The sequence below is a fragment of the Phocoena sinus genome, chromosome 7 (assembly GCF_008692025.1).
Source record: "Phocoena sinus isolate mPhoSin1 chromosome 7, mPhoSin1.pri, whole genome shotgun sequence".
In the NCBI taxonomy this organism is placed as follows: Eukaryota; Metazoa; Chordata; class Mammalia; order Artiodactyla; family Phocoenidae; genus Phocoena; species Phocoena sinus.
Window position 1 is genome coordinate 86,285,976 of NC_045769.1, and position 25,056 is coordinate 86,311,031.

Sequence of the window (25,056 nt, forward strand, 5' to 3'; positions counted from 1 at the left end):
TATTGGGGATCCCCCATTAAGCCTCTTACAGAACCCTCCTTATTTAACTCTAATAAGAATCAATTATTGCATTGTTCATTTATGGTTTAGCCAGCTCCCTAAAGTGGCATGGTGTTCGAGTTAAGGGCATAGGCTCTAAAACCATCACCCCTGGCTTAAATTCCTGCTCTGCTACCTATTAGCTGCTTCTCTTTGGCAAGCTACTTGTACTCTCTCCCTTACCTGTAACTGGGGAAAATAGAGTTTCCACTTCACAGGCTTGTTGCAAGAAGTAAAGGAGCGAAAACTTGTAAAGCCCAAGGTAACTAACATGCAGTGTGCTCCCAATAAATATCAGGAGCTATTGCTTTAGTATTATTTTCCTTTGTGTTTCAAAGCCTAGTTTAATGCCTGGTACATGATTGGCACTCAATAAATGTGTATTAAAGATATGAAAGAATGGACATTCTGAAGAATGTTCCTAAGCGGAAAATTCCAACAATGGGAGCTGTTGCTCTTTGAGGTCATAAATACCTGTCAGTCAACAAAATTGCTGAAAGAACTTTTAGAAAGATTTTAGAAGTCATTCCATAATAGTGTGGGAGATGTAGCTAATCACTAAGATTTCTTCCAAGTGGAAGATGCTGATATTGATCTAAGGCTGTGCTCTCACCACTTCCCGTCTTTGGGTCCTAGTTTTCTCAAAGATAAAATAAAGGTTTTTGACTAGATCATCTCTAGGGTCCGTCCTATTCTAATATTCTCTGATTCTATATGTGAGCCATCTGACTCTTGTTATTACTTTTTTTTTCTGCAAAAATTCCCATAGAATAGTTTTTCATTTGGCAACCAAAGTAACTTGGTTCAAACGGCACCTGGAACTGAGTTATTCTACCCCAGGGTCAGGGAGCCCTAACAACTGGTGACTGTGCTGTAGTCACTGCCACTTGGTGACAGGAACATAAACAGTCCATTTCCCATGCCGCCTCTTTCCACTACCATATTCTCTTTCACTTCCCACCTTCCGCAGCAATACAGACTCGCCTTCTGCATCTCCAAAACACAAGAATTCCACCCACGCAGCACTGCAGAAATTAGAGCCAGAAAACGCCTATTAGGTCATGCAAGCCACACCCCTCCTAGAGCAGGAACATCCTCTTCAACTAACATTTGAGCTCTCCTTCTGGCTCCAAAATGTGGCCAAGCTTTAGTGATTCCTGGATATGGTTTGAATAACAGTTTATAAGCATTCTGGGATCCTTTGAAAATAAAGGTTCCATATAAAGTTATCTTACTATTTTGTTTATTATAAAGTGGTTTCGTTGCTGTTGTTTGTTAATCTTCCTGGGAGTAGTCACAAGAAGATGTCTCAAAGAAGAAATTGTACCAGCAAGCCTTTGACCTGATTTTTATCAAATCTGATAGCCAGCCATTAAGAACCTAGCTGATTAAAGCCCTGATTGCCCTGTTGTAAATGTGCAATAAAAAAATAGTTTGGAAAACAATTAAAATATTTAAAGTATACGTGTTAATTATTGCTAATATATTTGCTCACATTTTCCTCAAGTTAAATTATATATTTATCATCAATGTAAATTCTGTTTATTTTTAATCGTATAACAATGCTTTATTGCCTTTGGACATGAAGTCTTATAACTGTTAATTTGCTAAACGCTCAACATTTTTAAAATGTTTGCCTGTTTCATTGTGCTGAACATACAAATCCAACTTATTACTCCAGGTGACAAGAAAGCCAGCTGATTAACACAAATGTCAAACACCACTGGGGATTCAACCCAAATCCTTGGCTACTATCCAGCCACTCCTCTGGCTCATAGACAATTTCATTATTTCTCTGTTAGAAAGGGAACATGAGGGTGGGAAACTGTCCTAGATGACACAGTAAGTAGGACTCCGCATTCTACTTAAGGCTTTCTTCTCTTGAACAGCTTAAGGCAAATAGCCTAGGATAATATTTCTTTTTACCATACACACAAACAAAATTAGCATTACTGTACCCATTTTACAGAGATGAAAGCTTGATTGTAGAGAAACGGGGCCACTGGTCATTGTTACCCAAATCATAGTAGAGTCAGAGAAGCCCCAATATCTGTCTCCTAAGTGCTAATGCATCTTCATATCCAAATAACCACATTTTCTTAATGAATCACAAGTAGTAGGATCTACAAAGCACTCTGCAAAATGTAAAATGCTATTAAAATGTATAATAGGCATAAAGTTCTGAACTGGGATAGTTTTTTTCTCCATCTGAAACTATATTAAAAAGAAGAATTATTATAAGGAGTGGTACTAAACTCAACCTATTATTAAGAAATTGCTGTTATTTAAGATAATATAATAGGTTCCATATTTATCAATGTTTCATAAACTAAAGATAATTTCCTGAATTTACAAAAGCTGCTATTCACATTGGAAAGTTCTGGATAATTGCTGTCTATCTGACACAGGAATAATAATGCAGAGGAACCCAATTGTGGGCCATAGTTGGAATAAACCTCAACTTCCAAAACTTTCCAGCGAAACAAACCCCAGAGGGGGATAGAGACAGATATACACCACTGTGAGATTTCAAATGTCAAGTTTTCAGCAAAACTAGAACAAGTTTTCAAAATAACAAAAAAAGGGGCTCAAAGGATAAATAGCTATTGAAGGGAGTATTAGGAACACAATTTTTGGATCAGATTAGGGGGACATACAATGGGTATAAACTAACAGAAAGTATTTTAAGGTTATATCGAACATGGGGCCAAGTGAAAAACAAAAGGAATACAACAGGTTCAGCAGTTTTAAAACCTTAATGATAAATGAATGAATCAGTGTGCGAGGATGTCAAAATTTCCTTAAAAGAAAGCATTCTGCATAGAAATGCAGCAGTTGAAGGCAATATAAAAACAGCAGCATTGGGCTTCCCTGGTGGCGCAGTGGTTGAGAGTCCGCCTGCCGATGCAGGGGACACGGGTTCGTGCCCCGGTGCCGGGAAGATCCCACATGCCGCGGAGTGGCTGGGCCCGTGCGCCATGGCCGCTGAGCCTGCGTGTCTGGAGCCTGTGCTCCGCAACGGGAGGGGCCACAACAGTGAAAGGCCCGCGTACCGCAAAAACAAAGAAAAAACAGTATTTATGCCATACTCACCAAGATACCTATTTCTCCATTTAACACATCTGCCCATTTAAACATAGGCACCACCTCATGGTGAAAAACACTATTAACCTAGAATTTTTGAATTTTAGGGACTAACATAGCCAACAAGTCTCATTTCAAGTTCACTTTGAGTGATGAAGACCTTAGGAAGGCTGCTTGGATCATGGCTTTGAGAATTCGGAGGCCTCACCTGGCTCAGTGGGAAGAGTCTGTAATCAATTATTGCTGCCCGTCATGGCTGTGGGAGAGGAAAATCCAAGCCCACTTGCCATTTATTTGATTTTCTGATCCAGTATAACCCTCTTCACTTATAGCTGAGGAATCTGAGGCATTGGTGGGATACGGGGTTACCTTTACGAATAAAGAGCTAGAGTGACTGGCCTAAGGGTAGACTGATATCGGGTTGGTCTTCTTTGCAGAATGCAGGTATCCTGATGTCAAGTTCCCTGCCCTTTCTTTCTACCAATTGCATTCTAAATTCTGACTGTTTGGAACTCAACAATAGATATGACTAATACCCAGTTACACTATAATAATATAGTCTTAGTTCGCTCTACAAAAAAAAAAATCATAATACTTAAATATATTCTTAAATCTTTTCAAGCCCCTAATATCTGTCTTTCTGGAAGAAAAATAATTTCTTACTAAAACTTAATTTCTCTAAGACATTAAATCTGATAAGTGTACTGTTTTTCCTAGGCTTCAAATTCTTTAGCCTTCTTTCTCTCTGTTTAGAGAGTTTATAAATCTCACTGACTTAATCCCATTCAGTGTGATACTAAAACTAGCAATGAAGTGTAGAGGAACCATTAATATTCCAAATTCCTCGAAAATGCACACCATGGTGCCCTTGAGTAACCTCAAACTATTAGCCATAGTCCCTCGAAGCTTACAGCAAGCAGTATGGAATATCCATTGGCCCAGCATTTACCTTCTATAAGTACACCCTATATAGAATTACTTTTTAGAAATTCAAATGAAATATTTCAGGTAAGCAAATAGTTGTTGCCATTGTCATAACTGAATATCTAATATCCATACAAACATAAAATAATGCACTACTAACAGGTGTTGCTCTTCACTTAAATTTCCCCACATAATCTAGGTTTTCTTTCACCTCGTATACAGATATACTTATTTTAAAACTTACTTGAGTACACTCAACAAAGTCGAGAAAACAACGTCTACAAAAGGCTCCTGGTGAAGAAACATGCAGAAACCAAGAGGATGGGTTGTAATGTATGCCTCGTGGGCACCTGGATTCTTCCACCATATTTGTCAGAACTCTCTGTACTATATGTGCATTGGAAAATCAACGGCAAGTCTCTATTATGTGAGCCTTCTCCGAAAATCCTTTAACGCAGACAACACTTTTTAAAAAATAGCAAGGGATGGGGTAGTCATAGGGCATATCTTATGACTTCTACAGCTTTGCCTCTCCAACTGCCCATTGAAGAGATATTTTGGCTCAGGTTTACCTATCATGGCAGCATAGGCCCATGGGGACCCATGGAAGGTAATGAGGGGCTCCATTAACCAGTTTCATTATTTCATAAGGCCTAAGGGAATAACACACCCACCAATAATAAGGCTGCTAAGGCTAGAGTGTCAAGCTACTTTGGGGCAAAATCTTATCAACTTTGTATGAAAACTCTTATTACTTCATGCTGATAAGAGTCTCTGACTGGCAACTATGTATGTGTTTGAGTAATAAAGTGTTAAATAAAAACAAATGAATTGTTTTGTTTGGATATTTAAAATTTTCAAAACACAGAGTCCCAGATGTAGAAGATAATCAGAGAAGACTCATTTATATTAAGGGCTCGATGTCAATTTGATAACTTTGGTAATGATGGTGCTGACAGCACAACAGCTAAAACTTACATGACATTTCCTAAGTGCCAGGAGCTGTTCTGAGCATTACACGTACATTTACTTATTCAATCATCATAACAACCATATTAGGTAGGTATTATTAGCCCAAAGTAGAGTTATAAGAAGTGAGAAAAGGGAGACAGAGGACCATCAAATGACATGCCCACAGTCATACAGATAGTAAAGGCTGAAGCAAAAACTTGAACGCAGGCAGTGTGCTTTAGAACACATCCTCTCAATTCCTTCCTTCAGGAACTACTATGGTTAAGGTCTCATTTTTAATTGGAACAAAGACCACAGAGCAGAGTGGCTTCCTTATCTGTAAAATTAGGGATAGTGATAGTAGTTTTCTCAAGTTGTTGATAAGGTTTAAGAAATTCATTTTTATTAAGATTTGAAACCCATACCTGGAACAAAATAAGTACCATTAGGTGTTTGACAGGGTTAACAACAAGACTTTTTAAACTACAAAGCTTTATTTCTCCTCTTGAGCACAGATCGAAATCCTGAGGCCAACCATCTCACGAGTGTTCAATGTGGGTAACTTTGAAAATGATGTTGCTATTGTCTAACTACCAATAGGCAAGGAAATTCAAATGGCTGCCTAAAAACAAACCATTAACTTAGCTTACTGGTGAAAGCTCAGCCCCACCTTCCCTCTGCAATGGGAGAGGGAGAGGAGGAGGATGGGACACTTTGTGCCTGAGTAGAGGTGTGTGTAAGCAGAGCCTGAGCACTGCCAGGGACCCTTGATGAGATCTTCATTCTTTTCTCCCTGTTCACAAACACTCCTGAGAGTCTGGTAATTTACCACTAAATCTGTGTGCATAGAAACAAACTTTTAAACTACAACATTCACCACGTGATATGTACATTCCTTGGACTAGCATATCATTGCATAATATTGTTCAGTTTTAATAAAACTATCCTTTGAAGCTCTGTTGTGGAGGAGAGTAATTCCACAGCAGCTTTGAAGTATCCTCCCTTAAATAAAGTCAGAGAAAAAGCCATTGTTTATTTCACCACTATTTAAGAGTTAATGAGAGATTTGCACCTGTACAGCTGTTGTGGACTGAAACTAACTCATGGAGTGAATGTGTTTTCTGCTTGAGACAGTTGTAAATGCCTTAAGTAAAAACACTGAGGACTGCTAATGGATAGGTTTATTTTAAAGCATGCCATCTGCTATCAATCATAGAGAAGTATAGGAAGCAAGTTTGGCTGGGCTCCCTCCTTGTGAGCCTGATAAAGACAGGGCTCCAGGACTCGAGAACATTGAGTCCTCAAGAGAATAAAACATCAAACCTACTCAGCAGCTCCACTAACAATAATAAAAATGCCTCTGCCTAAAGGTGACATTCTGAATTTACGATTATTTGTGTCTATAAAGTGTATTCTTTGGCTCCTGACTCATTCTGACTGTCTCACTCTAAGATCAATACATTAAGCCTGCCTGGAGTAAATGGAAATCCTATCCTTTTATTAAACCAGCAGCCAGTACCTGAGTCGATCTAATGCCCTATAGGATCGCAGGAAGATTTTCAGCTCTGTTCTCTTCCGTTTTTAAGATTTTTCATGAGAAAATTACAACTGAAATCTATTTTAATTCACTAAAATACATAAATAACATAGGCAAGTTTATCCTTCCTAGAAGACAAAATAAAATGAAAGAAAATAAAAGACTGAATTGGAATTAATCCTACGATTCTTCTATCACGTGCCCATGATGATGCTGTCAGAAAATTACATATTAGAAATATGTTACAGTAAAATTCAGAATCGGTGGCTCAGAATTGTTATGTTCTTTATGCCGTATGGGCCAAGCATGTTTTCAAGAGGACAAACATTATTTCCTCAGAAATCTTCCAGCTGTGGAATTATAACCAATATTGCTTTCAAAAATGGATCCCAAAGTATTCCTTGAAAAATGTCGAGCCTGGCTTATTAAAAGTGCAGCCTGCTGAAATCCTCAGTGGATGAAATGAGCTGTGGCACTGGAAACTTCCACAGCTTATAATGTTAGAATCGGCCTCAAATCTGCAGCTTAACTTAATTCTACTGCTAGCCTGGAAAACAGAGTTGTGAGTGTTTAGGGAAAACCCACCTGGCCAGCAAACTCATGAGCCTAATTAAAGTTAATAGAGAAATTAAAAGAGGAAAACATTGGCTCAGTATAGTAAGAAGAAGCGTATACGGCAATAGAAATTCAGGGCAGGAACTTATATTTTATACTATGCATTTGTTAGAAATACTCCTTCCTGAGTACATGAAAGAGGAATTTGTATTATTTGACTTGCTAGGTATTATGGATGATATGTTAGAGTTCAACATATTGTTTTCATGCTGAAGAAAATGAATGTTTTAGGTTAAATAGTAAAGTGGAAATACTGACTCAGTCAATGAATACACTTTCAGGTCTGCTATGCACGCAGCAGATTCGGTAGGTTCTGTAATATTAGAAATGTCAGCAAATTAATATTACTACATATACCATTAGTTATGTTAGTAAAAATATCAGTAATATATGTAATATTAGTAAAAGGCATTGTCCTTGCCCTTCATGGAAAAAATATCTAACATTGAATTAAACTGAATTCTAGAGCAATGTAATAGTGCCAAACTTAAGAGCTAAATTCTTAGAGAAAAAAAATGTTTTAAGAGTTTAGGAAAAAAGGGAGAAAAGTAAAAACTGCAGTAGCCATGAAAAAACTGGTTAAGAAGCCTTGCATCATTTTCTTAAAAATAAAAAGAAGAGATAAAATGAATAAAGACAGTCTATAATTCACACTTTAAAGGATATAAAAGATACTTACCTATTGAAATTTCAGTGTCCTTTCCAATGCAACATGGGATTCAATGTTGAGTCAAGTTACAAAACATATCTGGGGCAGAAGGGAGCACCAGTAATGCTTTATTCCTTTGACAGTAATTTTAAAAAAAGAAATTTCCATACTGATCAAGCAGGAAATATATTATTATACAAGTGAAGCAGAAGGTCAGAGGAGGAGTGCAGCCAGTGAAGGGCACCTGCCTCATGGAAACAGGCAGCCTCTCTCTACCCAGGACAAGCTGACTAGTGCCTTGAGAGGAAGAAAACTCAATCTTACCAGATCCTTCAATTTATCCAAGGAAGCTGAAAACCTGGCTTTTAAGTAATACTTCCTAAAATGTTAAAGGGACTTTATGGTCAAACTAAACCCCTTCTACCACTTGGGACAGGTCTACCAATCCTGCTCTGGGTTTTTCAATAGTCCATGTCATAGAGAATCCTGAATCTTTAATTCTAGGAATTCTGAAAATAAGGCTATACATGCTTCCCAAGGCTCCTGTTTTACATTTGAATTCCTTCTATATGATGGCATTCTGTCGCTCTTCATGAATTCATGAAGCCAATTCTGTGAACTATTTTAGAAGAGCCAGTGCATTTCTGAAAGTGCTGAAGCTTGGTGTGTTTCTTATACCAGATTTCCAATCACGGACAAATAATTCAGTGGCACACTAATGAAAACAGTACTGTGATGGGGCCTGTGCTTCTATGATTAGACATTAGTGGCCACGTCAAGAAGAGAAACTGAAGATTAGCACAGTGATTTGTTCCCCCAAACCTGAATCATTTAATCTTCTTTCTTTAGAAACCAGTGGCCTATGAATATGGTAAAAGAATTAAAACCACATTTATAAAGTGATTTCTAAAAGATTTTAACATTTTCAATAAAAAGGATTGGTCATTAAAATATAGTTAATAAATATTATTCAGAACTCATTACCTTAAACATTCCCTACTTAGAAACCGTGAATACTCACTGACTGAATTGTGAGAAGGTTATAATACCAGATAGGTATTATGTGATGTTTTCACAGTTAATTTCTGCAGCATAAGAGCTATACATTGGGAAAAGGACAAGTTTAAACCAAAATAAATCTACTCTTGTGCTTCAGGAAGTATTATTTTATCATACCATTTAAGTTAGGACCTGTGTGAATTATTAAATATTGCTGCCAATTCTAACTACATATAATTCTATACTATCAGGTAAATGTTTCTGAAAACAGGCATTTACTGATTCCATGAATGAGTATTTATTGAATTCTTACAGGGTTCTATTCCTGGTGCAGAAAAAATATATATCTTACTTAAAGTTACTGAATTGGAAATCATTAACTTTGGTTTATTTTCCTTGCATTCTTCATTAGACAGTCTCTAATTCAAAATTATCCATGTTAAAAGTCAGATGCATAAACAGCAACAGTTTCTAAGACAGAAGGTCTTGCTGCATACCAACACTTATCAGACATCATCTACACAATGTGTAAGTTGCTGTTAATATTGTTGACAACCCTTTTGAATTTAGAACATCAAACACTGGTGATATCAAGAAACAGGTGAACATTTGGGAGGTAAATATTCCAACCAAATAATTCAAATGCTAATCAAAATCAATGACCTACATGTAAACAAAGAACAACATTAACAATAAAATCAATCTGTTGCATGTCAGAAAGAGTTTGGGGCTAGGACTTATTTGGACTTTATCACAAAGTAACTTCAACCTTGATAAAAGAGATCACCTCTCTGTACTTATCTTTTCTCCTTGAGAAAGTAGAGAGAGGAAAGTTGTCTCTTACCTCTCTGTCTAGAATTTCTTATATTTTTTTAAGCTACTTCTATTCTGTGGAGATTAGACTTATGAAACAAAGATGATGTTTTCCTATATGCAGTTGGATGTGGATATGTTAGTAATCTGTAATATTTACAGATTGGGTAAACATTTTTAATATATAATAAAATGCTGTTCTACCTATCTATCTATCTATCTGTCTATCTATCCATCCATCCATCCAACCATTCTACCTAAAATGCCAAGCTACAAAGAAAACCACTTTTACAATTTGGCATCTTTCCTGATAGTTGTTTACTCTATGCTATTATATATACATATTTATATAAATTTGTCACTGAACTGTATCAATTTTCTATTCTTCTTTTACTCTACATTATATCAAAAATCTTACTCCATATCAGTGGATCTTCTTTAAAAACATAACTACAAAATCTTCCATTAGACGGACATATTCTAGTTGATTAACCTTCCCCAAATGTTAGACACTTAAGTTGTTTTCACTTTTTATCTTACAATAAAAGTCATTGCTAATAAATCTTATTGTGCATTTATGAACATTTCCTTGAGATCAATTCTTAAGTATAGATATGCCATTTTTAAAGCTCTTGACTTGTACTAAAATGCCGTCCAAAAAAATTGTGTCAATTCACTCTGCCACCAGTGTAGAAGACTGTCTATTTTTGATCAACACAGTGGTGTGTGTTACATCAATATGATATGTGGCCCATAACATGAGACTTTTTATGGCTTCCTGGAGAGCAACAGGGGAAGGAGTGCCACCTTAATCTCTAATTTTCTTAATCAGTCTTTGAGTATTCTTGAAAGCTTAAAACTAGGCACTGTGCCTGCCTCTTACACACACACACACACACACACACACACACACACACGGCTGTCATGGTCATACGTGTAAGATGAACCTTCTGATGATAGCAAACAGACCCCCACTGACATACACAATCAGGGAAGGGAGGACTTTTCTGAGACCACTTGGCTATAAGCCAGCTGTCAAAAGGCCATGGAGACTGAGAGTGAGTCTTCAGGGGATCCTGCCTGGTTGAGAATATAGCTTCTAAGGTGATAGAAGTGTAGATGGAAGAGATCTTTCCCTTTATCTACTAGAGAAAAAAAACCGTTGCCAGGAAATGAAGTATTTTCAAAACCCAACAACAACAACTAAAAGAAAAATTTGCTAATTTTGCCAGCTAGCACAAGGAACTCGGCCACCAGTCAAAAAGCTCTGTGTCCAATTCAGAGCTGGATTAACTTTAACAAAAATTTCCCCCTTCAGCCACCTAAGTGTCTGTTGAATTAGGCAGGAAGCCAAGCTGGGATAGAAACAGTCACTCACATGAAATGTCCGTTTCCACTTGGATCTCTGTGGCCCTTTCCCATGTCATGGTGAAAAAATGCTTCCTTTGCCTGGATGTTTTCAGGATGCCTTGGTTTGAAGAGGAAGTCAGATTTGCCGTTCAGAAGGCGTCTACAGGAGGGGAAGCCACAGCTTTGCACACTCAAAACCAGGCTGTCCATGCCTTAAAAAAAAAAAAGAAAGAAAACTATTCCTCTCCCACTCCTACCCATGATTTTGATGTTGAAAGGAACCTGTTGTGGTTTAAATGACTCGGTCAGTTCTTCTGGGATTTTCCAAAGTTTCCTATAAAAAGAAATCTGTGGGAAATGAGTGATTGCGTAATCACTAACATATGCCCATTTCTCTAAACCTGTTATCTTTTGGTGTTTTGAAATGCATTGTCCCAACTACTGAATTGCTATTTTCTAATAGTTTTAAGTTGTGATGCAAATTGTATAGTCTCTTTTTTAACATTTGAAGGGTACCTAGTTAAAAAAAAAAAAAATGCTAATACCACAAAAAGTAAGGCCAGGTTGGGTATGCAGCAAAATTAGCAGGACAGGATAATGAAGAGAGGGAAAATTAGGCAATTATCCAGATAAAAGGTGAATGGAGGGAAAACTTGTTTTTGTCAATTACCTGTGTACCTTAAATAATATTTTTAGCCTGACTTAAGACAGTAAATGCCTCTCTTTTCTTTTTCAGAAGTGTATATTTGGCTAACTAGTAAGGTTATTTGTCTATTTTATCCAGAGTAGACACACAACTTATTCATTGTTTTATTTAAAAAATTAAAGCACCTGGGCCCAGAAAAACATCCTTAAAATTGAAGGAAGCCTGGAGATAGAGCCTAAAGAGCATCACATTTCTATGTGGGGTGGGTGAAGGAAATAAAATTAATGCTATTCAGTTTCCATGAGGATGAAGATCACTGATGCCTGGTCTTCAGTTTATTAACTGAGTTATAGATAAAAAATTTCAGAGTCTGCTCTTCCCAGCAGCTGCATAGCAGAGAATCCACAGGTTTATCACTTACTGACACCAAAGATCCCACAAGAAAACGGAGGCTGAAATGAACCAGATCTTTTTTCAAACTTCTTTCACTATTACTATCTTTTGTGAAAAGTTGAAGAGTCCAGTGAGGTACTGATGGTTGATCAGAGGGACATGTGTCAGTACCCTATAAACTAAGGCTTCCCAGCAGGCATTCAGCTAGGGGACCAGTGGTTCTCAACCCTGGCTGTAAATCAGAATCACCTGGGGAACTGTCGGACTACTCATGCCTCAGGTCTACTCTACACCAGGTAAATTTGACCATGGGCACAAGACCAAACCATAGTTGTTTTTCTATAAGGTCTATGAGTGGTTCCAATGTGTGGCCAGGGAAGGGACCCACCTGCATGTTGTCATGGCATCAAGGACTTCTCTGTCTTAAACCTCAGTCCACTTGATTGTGGATACATTTTTGAATGTAGGATCTTTATAACTATGTTAGACTATAAGAATGTTTATTTTGCTACTGCTGTATTCACAATACCTAAAATGACACCTGAATTAAAGTAAGTTTAATGCATATTTACAAATAGTAATAATAATTGAATGAATAATTATAAGGCGACTTTTTTTTAACAGTGAATGATTATTTTACGTGATGAAAACGTTATGAGAGGAAATTTTTAGCATAGGGCATTATTGTTCAGAGAAAGTTTTATGAAAATAATGAATCTTTGCCAGGGTCTTGAAGGCAGAATGAACCGTGGCTTGTGGAGAAGAAGAACTGCATGAGTGGAGATAGAAAAGGCTAGTGCTAAGCATTGCACTTAGCAGGATGAGAGAACTAAAAATTCCACTTAAGAAGTATCTAGTACCACTGTCTATGCTTATGCCAGACTATCTGAATCTGTGAAAAAAAAATCTACCCAGTTTTAAAGGAATTCTAGAAAATATTGAAAGCTAAATGTACACAAAAAATAATTCACATTCACAAAAAAAGGGAAAGCTAGGTGCTAGCAAATATATACAGGTAATAAATAACATTTCAATAACTTAACTTCATGTTACAGGAATGTTTTCAGTTTGGGACAGTAGGAAAAAGCAAAATAATATTATGTCCTTACTCCCATCAAAACTTACACATCACATCTTCACTGATAAGATGAAGATTTTGAATTAAATCATGGTACAGTTAAGGGGAGTTGTATCTTGTTGAAGTTTTCATATTTTATTTGTAGGATAATAATACTGTGTAGTCAAAATTGAAATAGTTTTTAATGTATCTTAGTAAAACAACACAACCAGTTTTTCCTCTAGCTATGGAACTAATAATTTTTTCTATGATTGAGCATTAGATGAAGTAGTTGGCTCATGTTTACAAACCATATTGTATATCTCCCTGAAATCTCTGAATACTAGAATCACAATCGACTAACAAAATGATCAAACAAAGAACTTCATGAAAACAAGGAATCCTATGAGAACTGAAACTACCAGGCATACATCAATTGAGGAGAATGAAGGGAAGTAGAGTCTCTATTATGTACAGCGGTCTCTTTCTCTCTACCTCTCTGGATCCTCCCCATTCTTATTTGTATTGTGTAGAGAATACAATTGAATTAATGTAGGTTAAATTCATCTCTAGTGAAATGCAACTGAAGTCACTTTATCATTATCAAGCTAAGAAGCATATTTGGCATGCTATGATATGGGCTTCTGTTCTCTTATCTCTGCTAAAAGGTTTTGGGTATGGTTTAGATTAAGAGATGCAGAAAGAAATGAATTCATTTTTTAAAATAATAACAAAGTTTGAAAGAGAACTAACATGTTGGAACATAGTCAATATATAAACAGATCTCAACAATCAAGAATTGCAAAGAACTGTAACAACAGATCAAAATATAAACTTGTGGATTTCAGTTCCAAATATCAGTTAATTTCAGTGAGACAAATACATACATTTACATGAAAAAGTCTACCTGTTGAAGATGAACCCAAAATCAAGAACTATAATGGTAAGAACTGTTAGAATAATGAGAATCTATAAGCTAATCTAAAACAACTACACAGGGCTTCCCTGGTGGCGCAATGGTTGAGAGTCTGCCTGCTGATTGCCCCAGTCTGGGAAGATCCCACATGCCGCGGAGAGGCTGGGCCCGTGAGCCATGGCTGCTGAGCCTGCACATCCGGAGCCTGTGCTCCACAACGAAAGAGGCCACAACAGTGAGATGCCCGCGTACCGCAAAAAAAACAAAACAAACAAACAAAAAAAACAACTACGCAGTAGGAATGCACTTTTAAATTTAACTTGTAAGGATACATTTAGAAAGGTAGTGATAAGGTGATAATAAAAGTTACAGATAAAAAATAAAACTGAATCCCACTGTTCTAATTTCAAATACATATATAATTTTTTCAAGTCTCCAAATATTTTTAACATAATAAAATTTTAGCAAAATAAATTTTATCAGTGATTGCCTCAGTGGCATTTATCAAGGTAAATGAATGAGTCTTAAGGCAACTTGGAGTTGCTTAAAAGGTGTTTAAGAGAGCTTCCCTGGTGGTGCAGTGGTTGAGAATCTGCCTGCCGATGCAGGGGACACGGGTTCGTGCCCCGGTCCAGGAGGGAAGATCCCACATGCCGCAGAGCGGCTGGGCCCGTGAGCCATGGCCGCTGAGCCTGCGCGTCCGGAGCCTGTGCTCCGCAACGGGAGAGGCCACAGCAGTGAGAGGCCCACGTACCGCAAAAAAAAAAAAAAAAAAAAAAAGGTGTTTAAGAGCTAGTAGTTTTCAGTTGTTTCATATGATTTAAATGAAATAAAACAACTTTTTATTGTGGAGAAATAAAATGGTTCACCTGGAATGACCACGGATTCATGATCATTATAAAGGTAGAACTGTAGATTTGGAAGGGACGAAGCAACTGTCTAGTCTGAAATCCCTCTTACTGAAATACTTTCTTGATAGTACATGGAATCCCAGAAGGAAAGAAATCTTATAAGTTTATTAATACAAGTATCAGTAAGGTGTTTGAATCTCTTTTAAATCATATCTTCTACATACACATTTAATGGGTCCCCTAGTCACTATTAAAATATGACTTTGAAATGCAGACTCTTTTTCTTTTTTTCTTTTTTTTTTTTTTTTTTGCGGTACGCAGGCCTCTCACTGTTGTGGCTTCTCCCGTTGTGGAGCAACAGGCTCCGGACGCACAGGCCATGGCTCACGGGCCCAGCCGCTCCGCGGCATGTGGGATCTTCCCGGACCGGGGCACGAACCCGTGTCCCCTGCATCGGCAGGCGGACTCTCAACCACTGCGCCACCAGGGAAGCCCTAGACTCTTAACTGTTGGAAAATTTTGGTGATTCAAATTGACATTTTCAGCCTCGACCTCTCTCTTGAACTCCAGACTTCAATATTCAAGTGGTAACTAATCATCTCTACTTACCATACCTAAAATTGAATTCTAATTTTCATTCTTTCCTATCTGTTCCTCCTCCAGGGTTTTCTTCTCAATTTATACTGTTAACCATACTGTCATCTTAGTTTCATATAAAGAAATTGCTGATATTTGGGTTTATGTCTGCCCTCATGTTATTTGCTTTCTAGTTGATCTACCTGTGTTATACATTTTTCTTGAAGTTTCTTTTTAATTAATCAAATATTCTAATCATTTTATTTCTCTCTTCTATTATTTTGCTAGCTGTACATTTCTAGCTTTCCTTTCAGTGGATACCTTATAAATTACAACATGAATTCTTTGCCTATTACTGTCTATTACACATTTCCTTGTCTTCATAAATGGTGATTTCATTTTTATAACTACACAGGCCCAAACCTTGGAGTTAACTTTCATTCTTTTCTTTCCCCCACATATACAACACACCAGGAAGCCCTTTGATTCAACTTCAAAATATGTTCAAAAATCAACCGTTTCTACCTACCTCCACTCCTAGCCATCTAAGTATAAACTAATACCAGCTTTTATCTAGCCTATGCAGACAGCTTCCTCACCAGTCACCTCTTCTCTTGCTTCACTAGAATCTGTGTTCCACTTACTGTCAGAGGAAGTCTTCCAAATAGAAGCCATACGATATCAGTACTATGCTCACAGCTCTACAGAAGCTGGCCATCTCCCTTAGAACAGACTTCTGAATCCTTACCTTATCCTTTGAGGTAAAGCACAATCTGATCCCAATCTCCTCTGTAGCCTCACCTCCTACGAGGTTCTCTGTCTCTCCTCTCTAACCCTCACTGGTGCCCTTATTATTCCTCAGATACGACCCACACAGCCCCTGCCTCAGAGCCTTTGAATGCCTACTATCCTGTCCTGGAACAATCTTCCCACAGTTACCCACATGATTTGTTCTCTCACTTCAGTCAGATCTCTGCTCAAATGCCACCTCCTCAAAAAGGGATTCTTTAAATACCTTTTCTGAATCAACACGCCCTCCCTCTTTATCCTCTTGCTCTATTTTCTTTCTGTTCATAGAAAAGCCTGAGGCACTCACCATTTGTCTACTTGTTTATCATCTTTCTATTTCCCTTTATATGCAAAAATCATGGAGATAGAGATTTTGTTTCTTTGGTTTCCTCCCCACTATCTTAAAAAAAGCTTGAATAGGCCTCAATAGAAGCTCCATGGATATTTATGAAATTAAGTAATGAATTAATCAATGATTTCTAATCGTTAGATAGTTACATCCCTCCCATGTATTCTCATTTCTCTATTCATGTTCTGTCTTTCACAATTTTTCAAAAGAACTCCTTATATTGGATTATCCACATCCAGCGTTCACCTGGAATACACCTTCCTGGAGAGTGTCACATCATTCAGAGCTGACTATTCCTTATACATGGTCCTCAGAGGCCAGGCAGAGACATCCTGTCATATGCATCCTTTTGAGCTGCCATCTCTCCTCTCCATTATTACTGGCCCAGCCACCCAAGAGATGCTTGCTCTGGGATATTTCTTGATTACTTACCCTCTTGATTGCTAACTGCTTAACCTGTTTTTAAGTGAAATTCACACATAGTCAAAACTGTTGCTGCTAAGGACAGAGTACTGCTGAAAGTAAGGAAATGCATTACGTTATTTTCCCTAAGCAGTCATGTATTTCTCTCTCTCCCTCTATCTCTTTTTCATTACCAGATAGAATGGAGCTGTCCAACAGAAATATAAGCCACAAATGCAAGCCACATAAGTCATTTAAAATTTTCTAGTAGCCACATTTAAAAATAGAAAAGAAATTAATTGTGATAATATATTTTATTTAACCCAGAAGATCTGAACATGATGAGCCCAATATGCAGTCGATATGACGGTACAAGTTCTTGCACAAACTATGCAGGGGATGTAACAGTCTGGCCATATCATGAATCTTTCCGGGCATTAAACTAAAGCAGTGGTCACTCCCACATAGAATGTTAAAAAACTATGCACGATTCTCAAGGTGCCGGGGTGGAAGTGGGGTGTCAAGCAGGGTACAGGGGCTCAGGTCAGGTCGTTGGTGCAAAGTGAGGGAATGAGAGGTGGGAGTTAGAATCATCTCAAAGACATTTTGAAATTTTCACGCAGAGAGAATAGAGAGGAAAAGCATATGTGGTTTGAAAAAATGCCCCAGACGCTTCCCTGGTGGCGCAGTGGTTGGGAGTCTGCCTGCCGATGCAGGGGACGCGGGTTCGTGCCCCGGTCTGGGAGGATCCCACGTGCCGCGGAGCGGCTGGGCCCGTGAGCCATGGCCGCTGGGCCTGCGCGTCCGGAGCCCGCGCTCCGCAGTGGGAGAGGCCACAGCAGTGAGAGGCCCGCGTACCGCAAAAAAAAAAAAAAAAAAAAAAAAAAATGCCCAGACAATTTAGAAGTCACCTCATCTCTTCTCTCAACTTGAGACCCAAAGTGGAAAAGAGAGGTCTTCCAATGGGAATGGATAATTAATAGAGACTCTTCCACTTCCAGCACTTGAAGATTACATGATACAGAAGCTTGGCATTCTCCCAGCTCTCTCCTAAATCATCCCACAACATGTAACACTCATTTTTCTAAATAGAGGTGAAAGATTATACCCTTAATGTCCATTTTAGCTAAATACATCCCTTTTGGCCTAATGTGTGAAACATATCTAGATTAATGATCAAAGACTATGAAATCTGACTAATGATGAAACTATGAATCCAATCACTGCTACCTCTCCTTTACCACCCTCTCTCTCTGCTGGGTTTTCTCTAGCACAGGATTTTTCAAAGGATAACACCTGGTCTTTGTGTCCTTTGGACTCAGACTTTTAGCCTCTTTGAGTTGAAGAGGATGAGGTGGCATATTAGAACATAAAGTTATTAAGAAATCAAAATTAAATATCAAAGAGGTGTCATGCCATTGGGGACAATTTCAATTTGGATTTTCTCTCTCACACCATTTTATATCCCATGATAGAGGCCGTCACGTGTGGGGGAAGTATTCCAGTTAGTTGACCAATGGTCTGTGAATTCATATATTGGCAACATCCTAATTCTGCTCTGTGACTTGATTCCTGTCTCAAAGATTTACATTGTAACAACAGTATTCTAGATATTTGAGTTTCTCTGTAAAGACAATAAAAAATTATGTAAATAAATGTTTTCAAAATGCTTTGGAAAAAAATTTTAAAATCACCTTTGTTTTTCATTGTCAGATGCTTTCTTTCTCATTTTTAGATGACAAGCACAATGACAGAGACAATGTTCCTGAAGGGTTTTTTTTCCTAATATGCAAACTCCTTGCTTTGAAGATTAAGAGTTTGGTGGCACACAACTGTCTGTGTAGCTTTAAATGCTTTAATTATTTCAAATACATATTTAAAATTCAGACACCTAGTGTTACTTAAATGCACCCAGGTTTTTGTGGTTTAATAATAACATCTGTTTTGGTTTTTCAACCACAAAAGTGCGTTTAATCTGTTCCTTTAGTTGAACTTTTCACATCTGCTTCGGCTCGGTTCCCATAAGCTAAAGACCAGATCTTTTCCAAAAGTAAGAAGTCTACCTGTACCACCGTTGTTCCAGCTCAAAAGATCTGTTTTTAATACCAGCTGAATATTTCAAAAGAATAACAGAAATAAACTCCTACCCATAATGCACTTCTTATACTTTTTTGGCTTACATATTATTATGCAGTCATTTTGTAAATGCAATGCTGGGTGGAAATTTTAAATTAAAACAGTGAACTGTCAGATCACACATACCCAGTTTGTTCCCACACCCCTAACTTTCTGAATGATGAATAAGGAGCATATTTTTATTAAGTTAGTTATATGTGAGAGAGTTACACCAAGGATGGACAATGTCTTAAAAACACTAGTTTGTTTTGGACACGTACCTAATGCTTATCTGCAGCCCATGGGTCCTGAAAAGTAGGCTGGAAAATGTTGCAAGGACAACATTACTTCACAGATTTTCCACAATTGTTTGCTGCCTCCAGACTTCAGCTGTACTTCTGCCCTATTTATAACCAATCCTGAGACACATACCTAAAATCAGGGACCCTGAAACCAAATCCTTGGAAGTGTCTGCAAAACAACCAAGGTGCTGAGAAGAAAATTTTTTCTTCAATTATAAATTTGGCTGAGAAAGTTACTGAATAAATGGGTTAGATATGTGTTGTTTTTCTCAAGTGCAAGGATCAACTCTCGTTATCAGCATACACGAGATTGAACAAAGCTGAATATTCACTCTTTACTTGGACAAGATTTAATTGATATCAAGTTAGTCTAATTATTTTATTTAAGAAATTATTTTTCCTGACACGATTATGTAATTATATTTGGTCCTGTTTCCAGGACAGAGTAACACAGAATACTGCAATTAGTAGGTGTTCAACTCATGTTTGGTGAATGAGGCCTAATGAAGCAATATAATAGGGAGAGCCTGGTGCAGTACCTTTGTCTATGCAAACAAGATGATTTCGTGATTTGAATAATTTCCCAATGCCTAACTAACGTAAAAAGGGACTATCAGTGGAGATGATTAAACTTAACTAAAAAATATTTATCGGTTACATGATATGCACTAGTCACTACAATAACCATGATAAGAAAGGCTAGGATGAGTAGGCACTTTACAAGGTTAAAGTATAAGATAAGCCTGCTAATTATTAAAAATGCTTTAAGAAAAATTTTAAAAGCACTGATATGGTGAAGCTAGCATTTGAGATAGGCCTTAAAAGAAAAAAGTAATCAAAATTTTGAGAGCTTTGAATAGGAGATGGTCAGGAAATGAAAAGCAAGAAGGAAAGTGACCTGGTAAAAGATTCTGGGTCTAGAGAACAGTACTAGGAAAAGTAGGGAATGACAAGAAGTCTAGTTTGTGGGGGCTTCCTTGGTGGCGCAGTGGTTGAGAGTCCGCCTGCCGATTCAGGAGACACGGGTTCGTGCCCCGGTCCGGGAAGATCCCACATGCTGCGGAGCGGCTGGGCCCATGAGCCATGGCCGCTGAGCCTGCGCGTCCAGAGCCTGTGCTCTGCAACGGGAGAGGCCACAACAGTGAGAGGCCCGCGTACCGCAAAAGCAAAACAAAACAAAACAAACCAGTCTAGTTTGTCTGGAGCCCAGGTTTAGAGAGGATTAGACAAGGATAAAGTTAGAAAAGTCACTCCGTGACATGCTGTAGAAAGCTTTAAATGCTATGCCAAGGAACTTGTACATAATTCAGTAGGAAATGACAACCTGGATCTTCAAATAAGGTTTCTTTAATGTAGTATTCAAATAATTACCACACATTTTCAGTCATTTTGCGAGCATTTACAGAACCAAAGAATTAACACTCTTTTCCAACCTTGGTCAAATATATTTGGTGTAGTTTTTAGATTCATATTTTGTTTAAAAGAGAATTCATGGGTGGGGGTGAGGACGGGATAGGAGGATGCTGTCAAGTTTCTTGATTCTTAGATTAGTTACTGGGCTTGGAGATAAAGGAGAGAAGGCTCTTATAAGGTTCATAAAGCAAAACCACACATTCCCTGGAAGAAAGAAGGAAATTCTAAAAAATATAAGTTTTTCTACTCATGCTTGGAACTTCTTGCACCCAAATACTCAAAATTAAGTGCTTATCATGATCTATTAGACTATGGACAATTGTAAGAAGTAAGCTCCATATATGGGCCATTAATCAAATGACAGTAAACAAGATATTTTTTAAAAGACAAGAAGCAAAGAGAATTCAGTTTTTTACTTCGTTGAGAGAATCATATATAAATTCTAATTGAGAAAGGCTCCATGATGAAATATCTCTATGGCTTTAAATAGGAGTGATGACATGCTGAGAAAAGTAGAATTTTGTTTTGTTTTTTTCCCATCATGATGTCATAAATATATAAACGTGGGTCATATCCTCACTAATTCACTCATTTATTTACCTTTTACTGAGACATGACTATGTGAATGGAGTCTTAATATAAAGGTAAAAAAAAAGATTCAACATGCCCCAAATGCCCCAAGCTAAATTACTATTCTTATCCCCATTTTCTCCACCCTCAACCTCACCCACTTTCAATATTCTCTCCCAGCTACTGAGTAATACAAAGCACCACTCATGATCACACCCTCCCCTCCTCCCCCATATCCAACTCAATATGTCTTACAACTTTACACATGAAATCTTTTTCAATTCCAATTGCATCACCAATACGACCACATTCATCCAAGCCACCATCATGCCATATGTAGACGACTACAATAGTATGGTATGTAATCTACTTGCCCTTCTCCAATTCATTCCCCATGCAGCAGGCAGATCCATACGACCTTGGCACTACCTCAAACCCCAGTCTCTATTCCTTCCCATTACTATTAGGATTTTGCTCATTGTAGTACCTCTAACATTTAGCTATGGGTGGAATTGCATTCAATTTAATCAAAGATGTGGTCACTAAACTCAAATGGGAAGAAAGACTGGTAAACAAACACTGGAATAAATGAGGTAACTAGAAACATGGAAAGATTGGTAATTTCACTCTTACTCTCAGAGGTAACTAATTTTCACATGAAAAATAAAACATTCTTTTCCGCAAGGCAATATTATCTTTGCTTTATCATGGAGTTCCCATGGCTGTCATTGGTTTGGTATTTTGGAGTTGGTAGACTTGATTTAGAATATGAGGAACCAAATTCTTTCGTAGTAAAAAGCAAGTTTTAAAAACTTAATTCATTAAAAAAAACAAAAGAATTTCTCAAATATTTTTACAGTCTTCCTTTAAAATCTTCCCTATTTCATTGGTCACAGTATTTCCAGAAGGACTATGTTATTACCCCAGATTTGGGGTAGGGCTGCTATTAAGGAGGCTACCCAGACTCAGTTCTTAACTTATTTCAGAATTCCACAATGTGTTTTCCCTTCTCATAAAGGATTAAAACCACATCATCACATCATGATAGAACGATCTGTAAGAATCACAATGCTTTTAACAAGTAAGAAATGGATTAAAAAGCACTTTATGTCTTGTTAAAGAAATCTCCCGTTCCTCAGAAGCACTTTTTAGCATTTTAGAAGTGGCATTTGATCTGACTGACATATTGACCAGTAATTTGAACAGAAGATGGATCATTTCCACTTAGATCACAAAGGGAATATAAATTTGTAACTGTAAATTCAAGAGAGACAACTTCCAAAGAATTTCTGTAGAATAACCCCTCTTACTCTAAAACAGCTTTAAAATTGTTTTAGATTCTTCCTCATACTCTTTAATAAGTCAGTGTCCAAAACCATACACAGTACTAACCTATTGTTTTTATTTGGATTTGCAAATAGACCAAAGTAGAATTTCTCTTAAAGTGAAAGGTGACAAAATACCCACCCTCTACTCCTATTAACAGAAAGCACTATACTAATAGCCAAAAGATTACTGGGCAGTGTTTTTTTGTTGCTGAGTTTGTGTTTTTGTTTTCCATTTTTGCTATTTGTTACTACTCACACATGAACACTAATTAGTTTTGGTACCATACTCTCATTGATTAACAGCTCCTCAAGTTGGAGATGGAGAGTTATCACATCTTTTTCTAAAATTCTTTAAATAAAAAGCCAAATATGTCTGACCGTAACACGACAGTAAACCGATCACCATTTCACCACTATGTGAAACAGCCAAGCATCTCCAGAACATATTGAAATATTTCCTTTAAACTACACGATTAAAGTCTCTCAGTATCTAGATCACCACCAATATTAATTACTGACTTTTATTACTTGGTTTTGTTTTCATTGTTTATAAAACAAGGAAGGACTTAATGCAAGTATATAAAGGAAAATACATATGTACATATGCATTTTGAAAGGGTTTTTGGTAATTCTTATTCCATCCAAGAAATGTCACAACTCAGATCATGGATGTTGTGTGAATACTCTGAAGGATCTAACATGATTTTCTGGAAATGTAACCACACAAAAAGTAATTTACGGGCTTCCCTGGTGGCACAGGGGTTGAGAGTCTGCCTGCCGATGCAGGGGACATGGGTTCGTGCCCCGGTCTGGGAAGATCCCACATGCCGCGGAGCGGCTGGGCCCGTGAGCCATGGTTGCTGAGCCTGCGCGCCCAGAGCCTGTGCTTCGCAACGGGAGAGGCCACAGCAGTGAGAGGCCCGTGTACCGCAAAAAAAAAAAAAAAAAATGTAATTTATTTATGGCACTTAAGGATTTATCACCTAAACATATAAGTTCATGCATTTCCATTGTATTGACCTTTATTTTGCAAATGTTTCAGCAGCATTTACTATCACTGAAGTAGTGGCAACATGTTCTACTTAAGATCAAACAATCTCCCGAAATCTGGCAAGATTTAACAGAAATTTAAAACAATGCTTTCCTGGGAAAACGCTAACCATCTGCAACTGTTATTATTAACACTATTCTTTTCTCTTTTTTCTTCCTGTATTATTTTTACTTCCTGTTGCTCTCAAAGCTTTCTATCATTAGCAATTAATTGTAAACAAATGGTTGAAGAAGACGTTTGCATTTATGACTTTTCTCATAAGTCAAACAAATACAGTGTCTTGTTTTAGTCATGAATGAATTTCCTGTCCACACACAGGTCTACCTGAGCTCTGCTAAGAAAAATGCATAGCAAAACATGCAAATGATTGCTTTCAGAAAAGAGAGATATCATCTTAAATAATACTCTTAATGTACTTATAATAGTTGGATGAATTTCTCTAAAGAGAAAAGAGTGTTAAACATGTTACTAGGGGCTACTTTAAATTAGTAGTTTAAGTCAGTGTTATTTAAAGTAGAAAACACACATTTAGAAACATTTTCACATTAAGAGAAATTGAAAACATCAGAACATAACTGTTGTTTTGTATTATTTTGTCCTAAGCACATAAGCCCAGCCACACTGAAGGAAGCTGTCATAAGCCAAATTATGTCCCCATTTTTTAGTCCTTGTCATAAACATCAGGATACATTGTCCAACGCCACTTACTTGTATCTCTGCCAGAGTGAATACACAGTTACTTGTTCAGTTCTGCAGTAGAGTTGCCTCTTTGATGTTGTTCAGCCACCATTTCCTTTCCATTCACTTTTATCTATGTCCTGGCACTCATTCCTGCAGCATCCTCCTCTCCAGATGGTCTCCATCTCCCCTTCAGAAGTGCCCCAAATACTCCAGCTTCCTCCTCTTGATCTTTTCCAATCGACAGCCACGTTATTCCTCAAGATTTTAATACCAACTATCCCCTGCTTTATTCTTTTATTCACAGATTATTTTTATGGGGAGAAAAGAGCCTCAAGAAAAGATCACAAAATCCTCAGCAAATATGTTGCATTATTAATCATACTTCTCTACTATTTGCTGGGATGCTTATTTGGTTCATTGTTTAACCCAACATGTATTGAGTAACTATTATTTATCAGGAAGAGTGTTAGGTACAGGGGGTTTGGATATAAATTAAAAATGGTTAAAGACAGAAGATAAATGAGGTCTGGACCAGGTATGGGGAAACAGGCACAGGAAACTCAAGGAGATAACCATCAATTGTATTTATGGGGAGTATCACAGAAAGGTTCACGTAACTGGGTCTTGTAGGATACAGAGGAGTTCACCAGGTTGAT